We start from the raw sequence: 15361 nt of genomic DNA on the forward strand, positions 1-15361 counted from the left end.
GGGGCTGCCTCCCTCAGGGGATGGGCTTGGCTGGCCTCTCTCCGCTTCCAGGAGGGTGACAAGGAGCAAACGTGGATCCGAACCCAGATCTGGCTTGACATGCTGACCTGAAGACAGGGAGGCCCAAGGGAGAGGAGGTGGACCAGGGGAAGCCTGGGGCTCCCAGGAACTGTGGGAGGTGCCTGGTTAGGCCACATATGCTCCGAGGCCGGGAATTTCCCCCAGAGTCACTTGGCTCTTTCCTCTCTGCCAGTGGTGTCCTAGAAACCCTAGTGTGACTGGCAGGCCCAGGGCCGCAGCGGAAACAGCTGGGAGGGAGAAAGAGGAAAACAGGAAAGACCCTGGAGAAAAAGTCAAGAGAAATGCCTTCTAGGCCTGGTGCTTCCCAGAACGCCTTGTGAGGTCTAGGGCAAGTTCTTCCTCAGCTCTGGGCCCTGGGCATCGCTGCCTTTAACTCACCCCAGGCCCCGTGGCATCTCGTTCTTTCTCTACCCTATGCATCAGACTCTACACTTCAGGTTATTGGTGAGGAAACAGGCAGAGGGCTATCATGAGGTGTAAGGGCAGGGCTGGGACCTAAACCCAGGTCTGTCTGACTCCAGAGCCCACACCCTAACCCTTGCATGGCATGCATGCTCTTGGAGGAGGGGGAAATCATGAATATGAGATGCTTTAGTTCACCTTAAGGTGTATAATGAATGTGAAAAGTTATGGATATCTTAAAGCCATTCTATCCATCCCTCTGGCAGTTATTGGGAGGTAGACAGAATTAAAAACGTTTCTTAGGCCGAGGGTGGGAAGCAGAGACCGTAGGTACTGCCCACTTATTTATTTCTTACCAAAAAATATGATTACCTACGACAATTTCAGTCAACATCATGTGCTCGATGTGCATTTCTCATTTAGCTATCACTAAAATCTCTCTCTCTCGTGTGCACACACCCAATACCAAAAAGCACCTAGAATCCACCGTGGGTTTCATATTCCCAAGATTGCCCTGGGCTATGGAGACAGGAGCCCAGATGGAAGGAGGGGACCCAGACCCAGGATTGCTCTTTTCCTAGTTCATTAGCTGCTCACCTTGACTTTCATTCACCTCTAGTCAAGACCCCAACTCACAAACTCACCTAATAGAGTGAGGCCGAGTTTGTTGGTTTTAGAAGCTTCACTTCCCATCGGTGGGGTGTGTGAAAATAGGACTGCTCTAAGAGCAGGAGCTGTGGGTCCTAGCCCTGAATATGAACCACAGACTTGCTGTAAGACCTCCAGCAAGTTCCTACCCTTCTCTGGCCCTCAGAAGCTTCATCCCTATGAGAAAAAGGCTGGGTCTGATCCTTTCGAAACAACCCTTTAAGGACTGGCATTTTGAGCTCTGTCTTAGTAGCTGGCAAGCCTCTGGCATAATGCTCAAGAGCGTTAAGCGGTTAGGAGTCTGGATCTTCAGGCTCCAGTTACCTGTTGCTGTGTAAGACCTTGCACAAGTCATCTAACACCTCAAAGCCCCAGTTTCATCTGTGAAGTGGGGATGGCAGTGGTAATAACCTCATGGTGGCTGGGAGATACCCTGTTATGTTAAAGTGCAGACCTAGCACCTAGCAAACACTCCATAAATGCTACCTCTTAACCTTTTTAATATGCTACCTCCACTCTGCTTTAGAAACTTGATTTGGAGCTTAATCAGGTACGGGTGAGTTTGGGGGTATGTTTTTTGTTTCCCTCAAACGTGGGCTTAGATCTTCCTTCGGGGCAGCCTTACTGGAAGTGGTGCAAGGGTAGAGAGTGGCAGGAAGGAGATTGGGAAGTTTCATGTTTTAAAACAAAACAAAATAAAACACAGGCCTTTGATTCTCCTCTGAGGTAGAGCTTTGTGCCCGTGGTTGTTGTCACTCTGGAAGAGCAAGAGGTTTCCAGCTGCCTGGGTCACTCAGCTTCCGGCTTGGACATCTCCTTCTAGATCTGAGGGTGGCAGGGGGTGCCAGGTGAGGGGTGCTGTTTCCCACTCCACCTGGGGGCTAGGGTCCCATAGAGGATGTGGATGGTGACATGGAACTTGGGGAGGATGCATTCCTGGGTTTAACAGTGAAGTTCTGTCCAAGGTGAGGGGTGCTGTTTCCCATTCCACCTCGGAGCTAGGGTCCCATAGAGGATGTGGATGGTGACATGGAACTTGGGGAGGATGCATTCCTGGGTTTAACAGTGAAGTTCTGTCCAGTGCTGGCAATCCATGTTTAGATGCCACTATCATTTTTTTTTTTTTTTACTTTAAAAAATGTTTATTTATTTATTTTGGGAGAAATAGAGAGAGGGAGAGAGAATGAGTGGGGGAGGGGCAGAGAGAGTGAGGGAGAGAGAGAATCCCAAGCAGACTCCTTGCTCAGCACAGAGCAGACTCGGGGCTCGATCTCATGACTGTAGGGTCATGACCTGAGCCAAAATCAAGTTGAGTCAGATGCTCAACCAACTGAGCCACCCAGGTGCCCCAATTTTGCTTTCTGTAAAATTGCCACTATCATTTCTTGAGTGCCTACTGGGTGCCAAGCTTTGGGGTTTACTTGCATTATCTCATTTATCTTGATGATCACCTTAGGGGTAAGGTACAATTATTTTCTCCATTTTTTTAGGGAGGGACTCAGGCTTAGGGAGGCCACCCAGGTAGCAAGTGGTTGAGTAGGGGTTAGAACCCAATTAGTTAAATTCATAGCCTATGGTCATAATGAATGTTGAGTTTGTGTAAGAAAAATCATGATACTGGGAAAACAACATGGTACAGTGGAAAGAGTACACATGACTGGAAATCAAGGTCATGGTTTCCAACCGTGAAGGCATCACTCAATGTATGTGGCCCTGAACAAGTCCTTTACCACACTGAGGTCTTGGTTTCCCTACCTATCAAATAGGGGATTGTGAACAATGGTCTCCATGGCTAATGTGGTGGGATGCTCTGAATTCAAACTAAGACTTAAAAGGAAGGATGGGTGTGCTCATGACCTTGAAGAGGTAAGTTTTCTCACACATTGTAAGTGTGAAAAACTATCCCAAGATTGGAAACCAGGCAAAAAAATGATCATATGACCTTTTTATGTAGTACCAGAGCACTGTCCAACAAGTCCACCTAGGGGTCATCAGACGCTTTAAGGCATGAAACTATTTGTCTAACTCTCTAAGGTCAGATATTTTACAAAAACAGTTGAAATGGTTTGGAAACAAAACGCAAATAGTTGGAGACTCTTCGTTTTTTAAAGTAAATTTCGGTGTTCATGAGAAGACAAGTTGAGAGAAGAAAGACAGCATTCCAGGAGGAGGCAAATTGGGAAGTGTAGACAAATAGCAAGAAGAAAACCAGTTTGGGGAAGCCTAATGGGTGGTGGTGATGCCTGAGAGCTGCTTATAAACCGTGGGATGGCGATTCTAATCCCCCTGTACCCCACCCCCCATTGGTGACACTCAGTGGTGCTTTGCTTGGCCTTTGCATTCCCTCCCCCCACCTCTTTAAAAATCAGAGTATCTGAGTACTTATCTTCATAATTAAAATGAACCAGAATATTGTTTTGAGAATTTGATAACACTTTCGAAGTAACTTAGAGCATCCCAGAATTTGGAAACATCTTTGAGGTAACTGAATTTACAAAGCTACAAAGGAGACTCCTTGGATTGGGTCTATATTTGGGTAGGCGTGTGTGTGTTTATGTGTATGTTCACACAGTCACAGTTGATTGACAGATCTCTCCTTCCCTAAAATGAGGGCCTGTATGAAATACCTCCCCAAATCCTTTCTGAGGATGAGGGCCTGTCAATGACTAAGTTTTCACCACTTCCGGAGAAAAGGGTCTTTTGCAATCGATTTTTCATAAAGCTATATTTACCCCATGAAAAGAGCTGTCCTTTATTCCAAGTTCAGGTCCTTCCACTTTTTGAAATTAAAACTCTCTTTTAAATAAAATGACGGGCTTAAAAAGAAACAACAACAAAAAAGAGTTCCCACCGTTAAACCAAGCCGCTTCTTAAGGGTCTGGGAAATCCCACAGCTCTTCAGGGGATCTGGCCCACTTATATGTAGGCACAGTGGGAGGCGGGCTCTGGATTTGCCCACTTGGGTTTGAATCTTGGTTCAGCCACTTACTATCATCTAACCTCTCTGTGCCTGTAAATTTATTTACGGTAAACAAGGGAATAAAACCCATCTCACTAGGGTGGCGTGCGAAGGAAATCAAGTAATTAATGCATGCAAAGTGCTTACAATGTCTGGAGCAGTAAGTATGCAAACAATCTTCTTTAGGGGTCCTCGAATTTGTGGGAACTCTATGAAGTTGTCCAGGAGCGCCCTGGACCCAACTCTGGGGCCCTGAGCTCCAGCTCTGGCTCAGCTCCAGATGCTTACGTGCCTTTTGGCAAGTCCCCTCTCCGCTCGGGTCGGTGTGCCCCTCCGCAGCAAGGAAGCAGTGGGGTGGTCTCTGCGGTTGTTCTCCGCTCTGAAATTCCGGCCTCATCCCGGGCTCCGGGGCTTCCGGCGCGGGGACTGCCGCGAGGGGCTGCCCAGGCTCGGGAGGTCACAGCCCGAGGGGCGGGCCTGCGGGAGTGGGCACCGGCGGCCGCTCGGCTGCTCTCCGCCCCGGACCTCCCAGGGCGGCCGCTGTTTACCTCGTTTCGTCCCACCCCCGCGGCCGCGGGCCCGCCCCGGCGGCGTAGCGCGATTGGGCGAGCGGCCTGTCGATCTCCGGGGACTTTCCCAGGGGTAGGGTGGCCCAGCCCCCGACACTTCCTCGTCCCCGGCGCGGTCCTCCGCCCCGGCCGGGAGCCCGAGGAGTTCTGAGGGCCAGATCCTGGCCGCGGCCCATAACCTGTCCCTGGACCCGGGGCTGGGCGCGGAGAGCGGGGCGCTGTGTCCCAAGACCCCCACCCTCAGGTAAGCCTGCCGGGCAGAGCGAGGGTGGGGCGGAAGGGAGTCCGGGACCCGGCCGTTCAGAGCCTCGGCAGTGACCCGGCACGGAGGAAGGGGGAGGTCAGGCCCGGCCCGGTGGCCTGGGCTCCTCGGCTTCTGGGCCCCGGCGCGTGAGGCCCGGGTGGCTGGGGTCGGGCCGTAGCGAATCCCTGCAGGGCTCGGAGGGCGGTGGGCGCGCCTGCGCACTGCGTGGGTGAGCGCTGTCTGGGAACAGCGTGCAGGCGAATGTGCGGGGCGTGCAGAGCCGCCGGTTAGGGGACAGTGGGCTGGCGTGGGTCTGTTTACAGTGTGCGAGACCAGCTTGGGAGCAGTGTGCACATGTAAGGAAGAGGAAAAGAAGTTATTGGGCGAAGTTATTGGGCGCTTTCCAAGTGCTGATTTAAACCTTTAACATGTTTTAAACTCATGTAATTGTCACATTTCCCCTTAAAATCAGTATTATTATTATCCCCATTTTACAGTTTAGGGAATCGAGGCACTTAGAGATTGGGGTCACACAGCTAGGGAGTTGCAAAGTAAGGAGTTGAACCCGGGCCTTTGGCTTCAGAGTCCCTGCTATTCAGTTTCTTTTGAACGAATTTTGCACACTGTTGGAAGCAACATTTGTGTGCATTTTGCAGGGTAGCCGTAGCGAGTTTCTGGGAGTGATTTTGGATGTGTTTCTACGCGTGGGTGAGTTTTCCACTGTAGGACATTTGTGTGTGTGTGTGTGTGTGTGTGTGTGTGTGTGTGTGTGTGGTGGTGTGTATGGAAGTGGTTGCATTATACATTCATTAATTGTGTGTATGGAAGTGGGTGGGAGTTTTGTGCGACTGAATGAGAGATTGTGTTTTGGTTGGGGGGCCGGATACAGAAGAATCAGCAACATCCATCCCTACTTCCTTGCAGAATGACAGTACAGAGAAATCTGTGGATTCCCAGTGCATCATGTTGATTTCACAGTATCATTAAAATAGAATTTAATCAACATCTATTTTCCAAACAGCAGGGTGTGGTAGAGGGGAATTCAGCATCTTATGAGAAGTCAGGAAAGAGGATTCTTTTTTTTTTTTTTTTTGTATTCCTGACAACGGATATTGCATTAAGAGGCTAGAACATTTATTAGTACAAGCTCACAGGAATCTCGTGATTAATCTCCTTATTTTACAGCAGAGAGAACTGAGACAGTGAAAATCCAATGGCAGTAACGATGACAGTGTACATTTATGAACACTTACCGTGTGCTGGGCACAGTGCTTCACCTTCAGTATCTCATTTAATCTTTTCAACGGCTCTAACTGCTATTAGCTCTAGTGCCTACTAGTAGCCTCAGTTTTCAAATGAGGAATCGAGACCCCAAAAGGTTAAGATTTGGCCAAGACCAGTAAGCCTTGAACAGCATGGCCCTGTTCTCTTTCCACGGACCAAGGTGTCTGTCCTCTCTGTGTCCTGGGAAAATAGTGTAATCAGGAACTGGCACTTCATGGAAGCACTTGATCATGTCCCCCTGGAAGCTGCAGTTGTGAGTGTCCTGTATTCTACATACTTCTGTGGCCATGTTTTCCACCACCCCGGGGTGTCCTGTGGGTACCCGTGAGGCTCTCATGCTGAGGGGTGGTGCCTGCCCCTATGCCCACACCAGGTCTTTTGGGGCCCCAGGAAGTTAAGGGGTCTGACTTATACCCTTGACCCTAATGTTGCCTGTGAGTTGGGGTCCAGATGTCCTGGGCTGGATGGGGCCGACCTCATTTGAGCCCCTCACATTTGTAGGAGGCCGTCTGTCTGCCTCTGTCTCTGAGTACTGCTTGGTATTACTTCTGTTTGCACTGCAATTTAGCCCCTGCAGCCTGCTTGTCTTCCCTCCAACACACCAAGCTTGTTCTTGACTCGAGGTCTTTGTATGTGCTGTTCCTTCTGCCTGGAACACCTTTCCCCATTTCTTTACGTGGTTGGTTCTTCCTTATCTGCCAAGTCTCAGCTCAAATGTCACCTCTTTAAAGGGGCCTTCCCCGATCATTCTATGCAAAGTAGCCCCTTTTTTCACTTTCTGTCGTATTACTATTATGTTTTTATGCATTCATCATGCTCTGAAATAATCTTGTTTATTTGCGACTGAGAAAGTATATGTACAGAGCTTAGTGTCTAGAATATAATAATTTTTAGTGTTTACTTGTCTGTTGTCTTTCTCTTTTCCCGGGAGAGAAGGATGAGAGCAGGAACCACTTTAGTGCATGTGCATTCTTGGTACACGAGTGTCTGGGGTTCAATGGATGCGTAGAATGAAAGAAACTAGAATAATGGTGCATTTCACCCAGGCGGGGAGATGGGAACACACTTGTCCCCGAAGGGTAGTGGCAGCGTCAGTCGGAGAACCAGAACGTGCTCCCCAAGGGATTTTTTTTTCTCTCTCTCTGATAGCCAGCACGCTTTTCCTGACCACTCTTGTGCCCAGTGCTTGCAGAGGAACATGATGCTTGGGTACATAAGGAACTAGCTTGGCCGTCCGGGAACTGGCAGTGGAATGCAGAGAAATGTGCTCTGAGCATGTGCCCCCAAGTGCCCGGCATAAGTCTCACTGGAGTGCAGGGCAGTTTGGGGGCACCAGGTGGTCAAGAGGCTTCCGGAGGGAGGTGACTTCAAGGCCGGACTCTAGGAAGACGATGAGAGCAGAGTGGGGCCTGAGCCCCTCTGGAACTTGTAGACTGGGTAGAGGATTGGGGGTAAGGCTTTGCTGGGTTGGGGGAGCTGACCAGCTAGCCCAGGAAAAACCCTGAAGGTCTTGACTACCAGACAGAGAAGTGGTGGTTTCTCCCTTGTTGGCAGCCTTGGGAAGTGATTAGAGCAGCGGGGCTGGCAAACTGTAAGCACGCATGTGGAGCACCTGGGTGGCTTGTTAAACGCATACTGGTCCCTGTACCCCGAGGGGCCGAGGCAGCGGGTCGTGCCCATGCCTGGTGTGGCGCACGGTAGGAACCCCTGGTGGAGAGCGTGTGCTTCAGAGTTTGGCACACCTGAGAGGGTGCAGCCCCTGCCTCCTCATCTGTAAGGCTCTCTGAGGTCAGCGCTGTCTTCTCCCATGCTGCGAATTCATGGGACAGCGCAGGGCCGATGTGGGGTAAGTGATCAGTCAGTGCTAGCTGCTGACCTTGTTAGTGATGATCGTCATGAGGATGTTGGCAGGGATTTCAGTAGGACAATGATGGAGAGGGTCCGATACTCCATATTTGGGGATAACCGGCCTTAACCCCTCTGCCACTTGTGGACCATGCTGTGTCCTGTCTGGGTGGGTCGTCCTCTGCTCTGTGTCAGATGCCTTTCCATCCCTGTTTGGAATAGTGGACACTTACACGCATGCACAGCAGACATCTGGCCTGAAGTCCCTCAACAGCACCTCGCACCCTGGCAGGTGGTCCTTCAGCCTCAGCTTGACCCCATCCCCAGGGTCAGGGAGTGCACTACTGCCTGTAGGCAGCCTCTTCCCATGTTATGGATGGTTTGATTTTGTGGGCACCCCCTGCCCCAGGTGCAGGTTCCCCCGGTCTCACCTCCTTTTCCCTCATTGCCCACCCAACCGCTTTGAGGGAGGGCAGGCATGGTTCCGTGTGGGAAGAGGGTGCCCAGCGAGCCCCAGAAAGCCTAGGTCTGCCTCCCCTCTGTGTCCCCACCATCCTGGGCAGCCTTGGGCAGGTCTTCTTCCTCTGCTGGCTTTGGTGTTACTGCAAAATGAAGGCAGTCCACTTGCTGGTGTCTTAGAATGTTTTCCTTCAGCCCTAAAAACTCTGTACCCCAGTGACCGGGCTGCCTGCCCTCTCTCTGGCTCTTCCCGCCGGGCCAGGCCTTTCTGGGTCCACCCTGCCCACGCCTCCTTGCTGTACCCCTGCCTGCCCGAAGTGCCTGCTTCTCTTTTCCACGTCCCTCTTTGAAAGGAGGGTGTCTGGGACCCTCTGGAGAGTTCCCAAAAGGGAGGCTCAGGGAAGCAGGGAGCAGCTCCGTTGGTTCTGCGGAGCAGAGCTCCCCAACCTCCAGAGATAGACCTTGGCAGCCACGATGGCCAGTTAGTTGCAGGAAGTTTTTGATGTTTTTTCCCCATGACTGGCCCAGGACAGTCACTCTTCTGAAAGGAACAGATGACTGGCCTGAGGAACAGCTGGCTCTTTGTCCCCAGGCAGGGCTGAGCTCCTCTCTCCCCAGGGACCTCACCCTGAAGCTGTTCCCTGTGTTCTTGAACACCTACAGGGTGGACAAACCGGGTGGCCTGGCAGATATGTGTGTGTGGGGGGGGGGGGGGGTGGGGGTGCTGTAGGAGTTGTGTCACCAAGGAGTCATACTTAGAGGCCAGAGCTGGTATTTTTAGGGCGGGCGTGGGGGGTGTCCCATGAGTCAGGGGCCTTTGGTTTGGTCTCCACCCACACTGGAGAGTACTCGCTCCACTTTCCACCGACTGACAGGCCATCGTCCTGTGCCTTCCTCGTGGCCAGCTTCATCAGTGGTCTGAGGAACGCTGGTCCCTCCGTCCCCACTTCTGCCTCTGCACGTGTTCCCCCATCCCCCAACCCCTGGGAAGAAGAACAGAGGTCTAAGCATGGCAACACTGACATTTAGAGAATATGAAGGGATCTTTCAGACATAGAAGGTAACGTGCACACACCAGGCACCCACCCATCCGGCTTAAGAGATCCAGATCCTGTACACCTGAAATTTCTCCTTGATCATCCCCTTTATGGAAGTAGCAAGTGTTCTGATTGAGGGTTTATTCTCTTATGTTTCTCTATAGTTTTATTATACACATATACGTCCTTAAACAATATGTAGTAATTTCATATGTTTAAAAATGCTATTCAAATGTTATCATACTGTCCGTATGCATTGTTTTGCCTGATATTGTGTTTTGCCTAATATTGCGTTTGTGAGATCCATTCATGTTTGTATCTCTGGCTGTAGTTCATTCATTTTCACGGCTGTATTGTATTCCCTGGTATGAACTTGCCCCAGTGTATTCATTTTCTTCTTCATTAGGTAGTTTCCAGCCTTTGCTTCTAGAACAAAATATCTTTGGCCCTTATCTGAGTGGTCTCACCCCTGTCCAGCTGTCCCCTTCCTAGTCACTGTGGCTTCTGCTGGGGTTGTACTTTAAGGTCTGCAAGGAGCTCTGTGGTTCCTAGTTGGTCCTCCCAGCATTTCCACGGGGAGGAACAAGGGTAGTATGTTCAGGGTCACCTGGCAAGGAACTGAGCCAGGGTTTGAGCCCTCCTTCCACCATATGTAGAGAAGGGAAATTCTTTTTTTTTTTTTTTTTTAGAGAGAGAGAGAGAGCACGCATGCAAGGGAGGGGCAGAGACAGAGAGAGACACAGAATCGGAAGCAGCCTCCAGGCTCTGAGCTGTCAGCACAGAGCCCAACACGGGGCTCGAACCTACAAGCCATGAGATCATAACCTGAGTCAAAGTCGGACATTTAAACTGACTGAGCCACCCAGACGTCCCCGAGAAGGGAAATTCCTACAGGTTGTCCCCTTCCCCCTTGGAGGGGTAGTTACAGAGTTGGAGAAAGCCTTCATTGGCTAACCAGCTTTGGGCATATTGGGGACTGGGAGACAGAAGGCCAGCCAAGTTCCTTTTGTCTAAGGGTGGACCTGGTGCCCTTTGTCCCCATGGCTGATAGTTGAGGCACTCCTTCTGGGCCAAGTGATGTCCCAGCCGCTGGGATGGAAGCTGGCTTCTAGGCGCGGAGTGTGTGTACCTGTGGATCACAGGAGCTGAGAGGAGGCACGCACGGGATGGAAGGAACATGGGCTGGGGTTGCTGGGGCTGCTCTCTCAACCCCTCTTAGGAAGCTTTCGGCAGCAAGGAGTACAGGGTGGGACCAGTGATAGATGATCAGGTGTGGGTTCTGCTTTGTCCTTTGGCAATCGTGTGGCCTTGAGCCAAGCTCTGCACCTGTCTGGACTCTGCTTCCTCTCCAGCAAAGCAGGTGTTCCTGCTGTGAGGACCCACAGGCGGTGGGCGGGGAGCTTTGTACTGTTCCCAGTTGAGGGTGGTTATCCAAAGTCTGTTGCTTCTCTTCCCGCCTTTGTCATCTCAAGGCCAGCCCTGGCCTTCCCAAAGCCAGATCCTTTCCAGTAGGTTCCAGGTTGAAACTCGCCTCTACAGTTGCCAATTCTCCATTCACTGACTTCCCTGACTAGAAAACTTGCTCCTGGAATTTTCTTGTGATCAAATCCCTATAACCTTGTCTGTCCATATGAAGCAGGTACATAATGAGCTCTCACCCCTGCCCGCAGCCCTCCAGGCCTCATTTGGTGCCAGAAGAATGGGCCTTCTCTATTGTCGTGACCTTGTCAGAACTTAAAAATTTTTTTTGATGTTTGTATATTTTTGAGAGAGAGAGAGAGAGAGAGAGGGAGACAGGCCGAGGTGGTTGTGGGGTGGGGGGGGGAGGTGGTATAGAAGATCCGAAGTTGTCTCTGTGCTGACAGCAGAGAGCCCGATATGAAGCTCAAACTTACGAACCATGAGATCATGACCTGTGCCGAAGTTGGACGCTCAACTGACTGAGCCACCCAGGTGCCCCAAGACACTTAAATTTTTAAAACTTATTTTAAGATATCCCTTTAAAAAAGTTACAATGGCATTCTCATCAGAGGAAAATTCCCCAGAACTAAAGCAATACAAAAGGCATAAAGTAAAAAATGAAAGATATCTTCTTTCAGGGCACCTGGGTGGCTCAGTCAGTTAAGCTTCCGACTTCAGCTCAGGTCGTGATCTCACAGCTTGTGAGTTCAAGCCCCGCATCAGGCTCTGTACTGACAGCTCGTAGTCTGGAGCCTGCTTCGGATTCTGTGTCTCCCTCTCTCTCTGCCCCTCCCCTGCTGACGCTTTGTCTCTCTCTCCTTCAAAAATGAATAAACATTTTTAAAAAATTAAAAAAAAGAAAGATGTCTTCTTTCTCCTTCTTTTTCCCTTCCCCTATCCCCACTGTATTTTTATTTTTTTATGTATAGAGAGAGTGTGCACGTGCACATGGTGGGGGGGGGGTGGAGAAAGAGAAAGAGAGACAGAAAATCCTAAGCAGGCTCCACACTCAGCACAGAGCCCGACGTGGGGCTCAATCCCATGATCCTAGGATCATGACCTGAGTCGAAATCAAGAGTCAGACGCTCAACCTACTGAGCCACCCAGGTGCCCCCCGACTGTATTTTTAAAATAGAACAGGACTAGATTTCCCTTGAAAAGAGTTTCAGTTTTATAGGTAAAATAAAAGTTTCTTTTGTTTCTAGTCCCTATCCCAAGTCCCTCTCTAGAGCTGCTAGAGCAGCTTGGTGTGCATCTTTCCAAACCTTTTTCTATGTGATTTAAGATTTTACACACATGTATGTCCATAGACGTGTACATGTCTGTGTATGTACACGTACATGTACGTACATATAGACACACATGCAGTTGTATGTGGGGTTTTTTTAAAGTGGTATCCTGGAGTGCCTGGCTGGCTCAGCCAGAAGAACATACAACTCTTGATCTCAGGTTCGTAAGTTGGAGCCCCACACTGGGTGTAGGAATTACTAAAAAAAATAAATAAACTTTAAAAAGAAATACAAAAATAGTATTGTATTATACTTTGCTTTTTATCCCTAACGATATTTTATGGACATGTTTTGATGTCATTGCACATCAGTCTGCCCCGTTCTTTTTGATGACTGCATAGTATTCCAGCAAGTGAATGCACCAGGGTTTATAAAACCAGTGCCTCCCTGGTGGACGTTTAGGACATTTCGCAGTTACAAAGCATGTGGCAGTGCACATTTTTGTTCAGCTCCTGTGGGCAGTGACGCAAAAATTTCTGGATTCTTAGAGGATTACTGATATAGTCAGTTACCTCTGGTCCTGTAGATGATTGAAACTTCAAGCGTTACTTTTCTATGAGAACTTTGTTCTCAGCTGATCAGGCGTACAAGCAGGTGTTGACGTCATTGAGAAACAACATTCCACGCTGTGGGTGACCCAGCTACAAGAAAAACAAATGTACACAAGGCTGTATCAAGAGAAACACAATACCTAAAAAGGTGGAGGTGAAAGTTCTTCTGTTTGGTCAGGTAAACCACACCTGGAGTGTTGTGTCCAATTTCAGGACCAGCTACGGATAGGGTAGTGGTAGAGGGTTGAGGGAGGTAGATGGGGGAGGGGTCTAGAAGCCAGTCCCTCAAGGAACAGCACAGGGAACGGGGTCTAATCAGCTTCAAGAGAATGCTGTAGGTTCCAAATCTCTGCAGGGCTGAACTGGAGAAGAGGGGCATCTTGTTCCTTATTCTAGAGGACCCCAGAGGGTAAAGTGAGGGCTGGTAGAAGTCGAACTGGGAGTAGTCTAACCACAGCCAGTGTTGGTTACCCAGGGGAGGGTCCTTAGGGAGGAAGTTGGGTCCCTAAGATGGTCATCTGGAGTCCCTTGGCTCCCCTGGGGACTGGATAAGTACAGGACTGAATTTCCCCTGAGCTTCCTTCCAGCCTGAGATTCTAAGCCCTGGTGACTGCAGGTGATCAAGGGCAGACTGGGGCATGGTTGTATACAAAATTAGAGATGCATGGAGGCAGGTGCTGGGAACTGGGGAGCATGTTCCAGATAGCCAGACGGCAGGACTGGTTTCCTCCCACTGTGCCTCAGCCCCTTGTCTCTCAGGCGGTACGGGCCAGTGGAAAGGGCACCCAGTGTTGGAGTCTGACAGATTGAGCCTGGATTATTTGTTCTGCCACTCACCAGCTATGTGTTTTTAGGCAAGTGACTTAACCTCTCTGAGTTGGCTTCCTTACCTGAAAAATAGAGATAACACTATCTAGCTGAGAAGATTGGTTTCCTTGCTGGAAAACAGGGACAGTTTTCATCTCTATGGTGAGGAGAAAATGAAGCAGTGTGCATAATGATACAGCCCCGTGCCTGGCATATGGTAGCACTTAACTGCCAGGTCCTCTCCCAGCTTGCGTCAGATGCTCCTTCTCCTCCTTTTGCAGTGGTGCCAGCCAGATGATGGTTCTGGTCCACGGTCTTGTCCCCAGGCTCATGATGGGGAGCCTGCATCTTGGAGGCTGAGTGGAGCCAGTGGGGCTCCCTCTGTGGGGGAGGCAGCACAGGGGACGGGAAGAAGAAGGACACAGAGGAGATGTGTGCTGTGTTTGAGGGACACAGTCCTCAAGCTGGACTGGAGCCTGGGTGCATGCTAGGGAGGCAGGGAGGACCCAGCGAAGGGCTGCAGACATCATTTGGGGCTCTCTGATTGCTCTTGGGGGTGGCAGAGGCACTCTGATAGCACTTGTGGGAAGACTCTTGGTTCAGGGGAATCCACTTGGGAATTAGGAGGGATTGGAGCTGAGGAGAGCAGCCTTCTCAAGGTCAGACAGTTACAGAAAGGGGCAATGATAAATTGTAAGTTCTGGAATATCAGAACTAGAAGGGGCCTTAAAGATTGTCTAGTCAATCCCTTATGTTATTGCTAGTGTTGCAGATACAGGCCCCTCTTTTTAGGAAACTGAAGCCCAGCGAGGGGAAGATGTTTGCTCTGGTGGACGTTGCCTCGATCCCATGACTTCTGGGCCCAGTTCCTTGTTTTTACATGCAGCCTCTTGATTACCGAATTGTTGCAAAGAGTGCATTAAGTCCTCACTGACAAGGATGCCAGGGCGTGCTCCCAAGTACACGCCCTCTAAAGTAGGTGCTGTGTCCTTGCTGATGGTCATCAAGAGGGCACAGCTTGCTCTTTGATGGATGGCCCTGGGTCCATAGTTTCCCTGATGGTGAAATGGGTGGGGAGGACTGGAGATCATCATAAAGTACGAACACAAAGAGATGTTTGCTTTACTTTGCAAGGTGCTTTCATGACTTCCTCTCATCCCGGGCGGTGGGGGTGTGGTGGGGGGGAGGGTTGGAGGATATTTCCATTTACAGTTGAGGAAAGGGAGGCTTAGATGCTTCGCAGTCTTTGGTGAGTGTGGTACCTTCGGCTTTTCAGAGCTGCGTCTCCATTAGCTGTGGTTGTACCAGTGTCGTGCTCAACGATTTTTTTTGCAGTTACCAGAAATTCAGTGGTGTCACGACCTAGCTTACCGAGCCGGCAGAGGAACGTAAAAACTCCGTTAAAAGGGGGGGTATATGGGAGTGGGGGAGACTTGGCCCTAAATCAGTGGGCTGGAGTTATGGGGCTGCCCCAACCTTTTACTAAGAACCCACTGCGTGCCAGGCACTTAACTAGGTGCTATACACACATCATAATTACTTTGGAAATTTTATTATAAAATGAATGTTTCTTGTTGAGTAAATCAAGTAACCAGGAAGTATGAAGTAGAAAGTGAGAACTCCCTTCCAACTGTACATATATGTTTGCGATTAATTTCTTTAGTCTGACAGCAGGTGGGTTCTCTTGTTATTCCTGTTGTGCAACAGAGGCAGCTGAGGCTCAGA

At 50.0% G+C, this 15361-nt stretch overlaps 1 protein-coding gene across 6 annotated transcripts in view; it reads left to right on the top strand.

Annotated features, from left to right (window-relative positions):
* TNIP1 (TNFAIP3 interacting protein 1) overlaps positions 1–15361 on the top strand; it is a 52828-nt gene that overhangs the window by 1185 nt on the left and 36282 nt on the right. For 2 of the 6 annotated variants that reach the window (XM_007093410.3, XM_007093412.3), the window contains exon 1: positions 4724–4903. The exons of 2 other annotated variants lie outside the window; for them this stretch is intronic. The gene's annotated coding sequence lies outside the window, so the exon portion shown is untranslated. Of the gene's footprint in view, positions 1–4722; positions 4904–15361 lie in introns of those variants that run through there. 2 more of the 6 variants (XM_042994040.1, XM_007093413.3) reach the window with 2 other exon arrangements.

Source organism: Panthera tigris, chromosome A1, assembly GCF_018350195.1.
Source record: "Panthera tigris isolate Pti1 chromosome A1, P.tigris_Pti1_mat1.1, whole genome shotgun sequence".
In the NCBI taxonomy this organism is placed as follows: domain Eukaryota; kingdom Metazoa; phylum Chordata; class Mammalia; order Carnivora; family Felidae; genus Panthera; species Panthera tigris.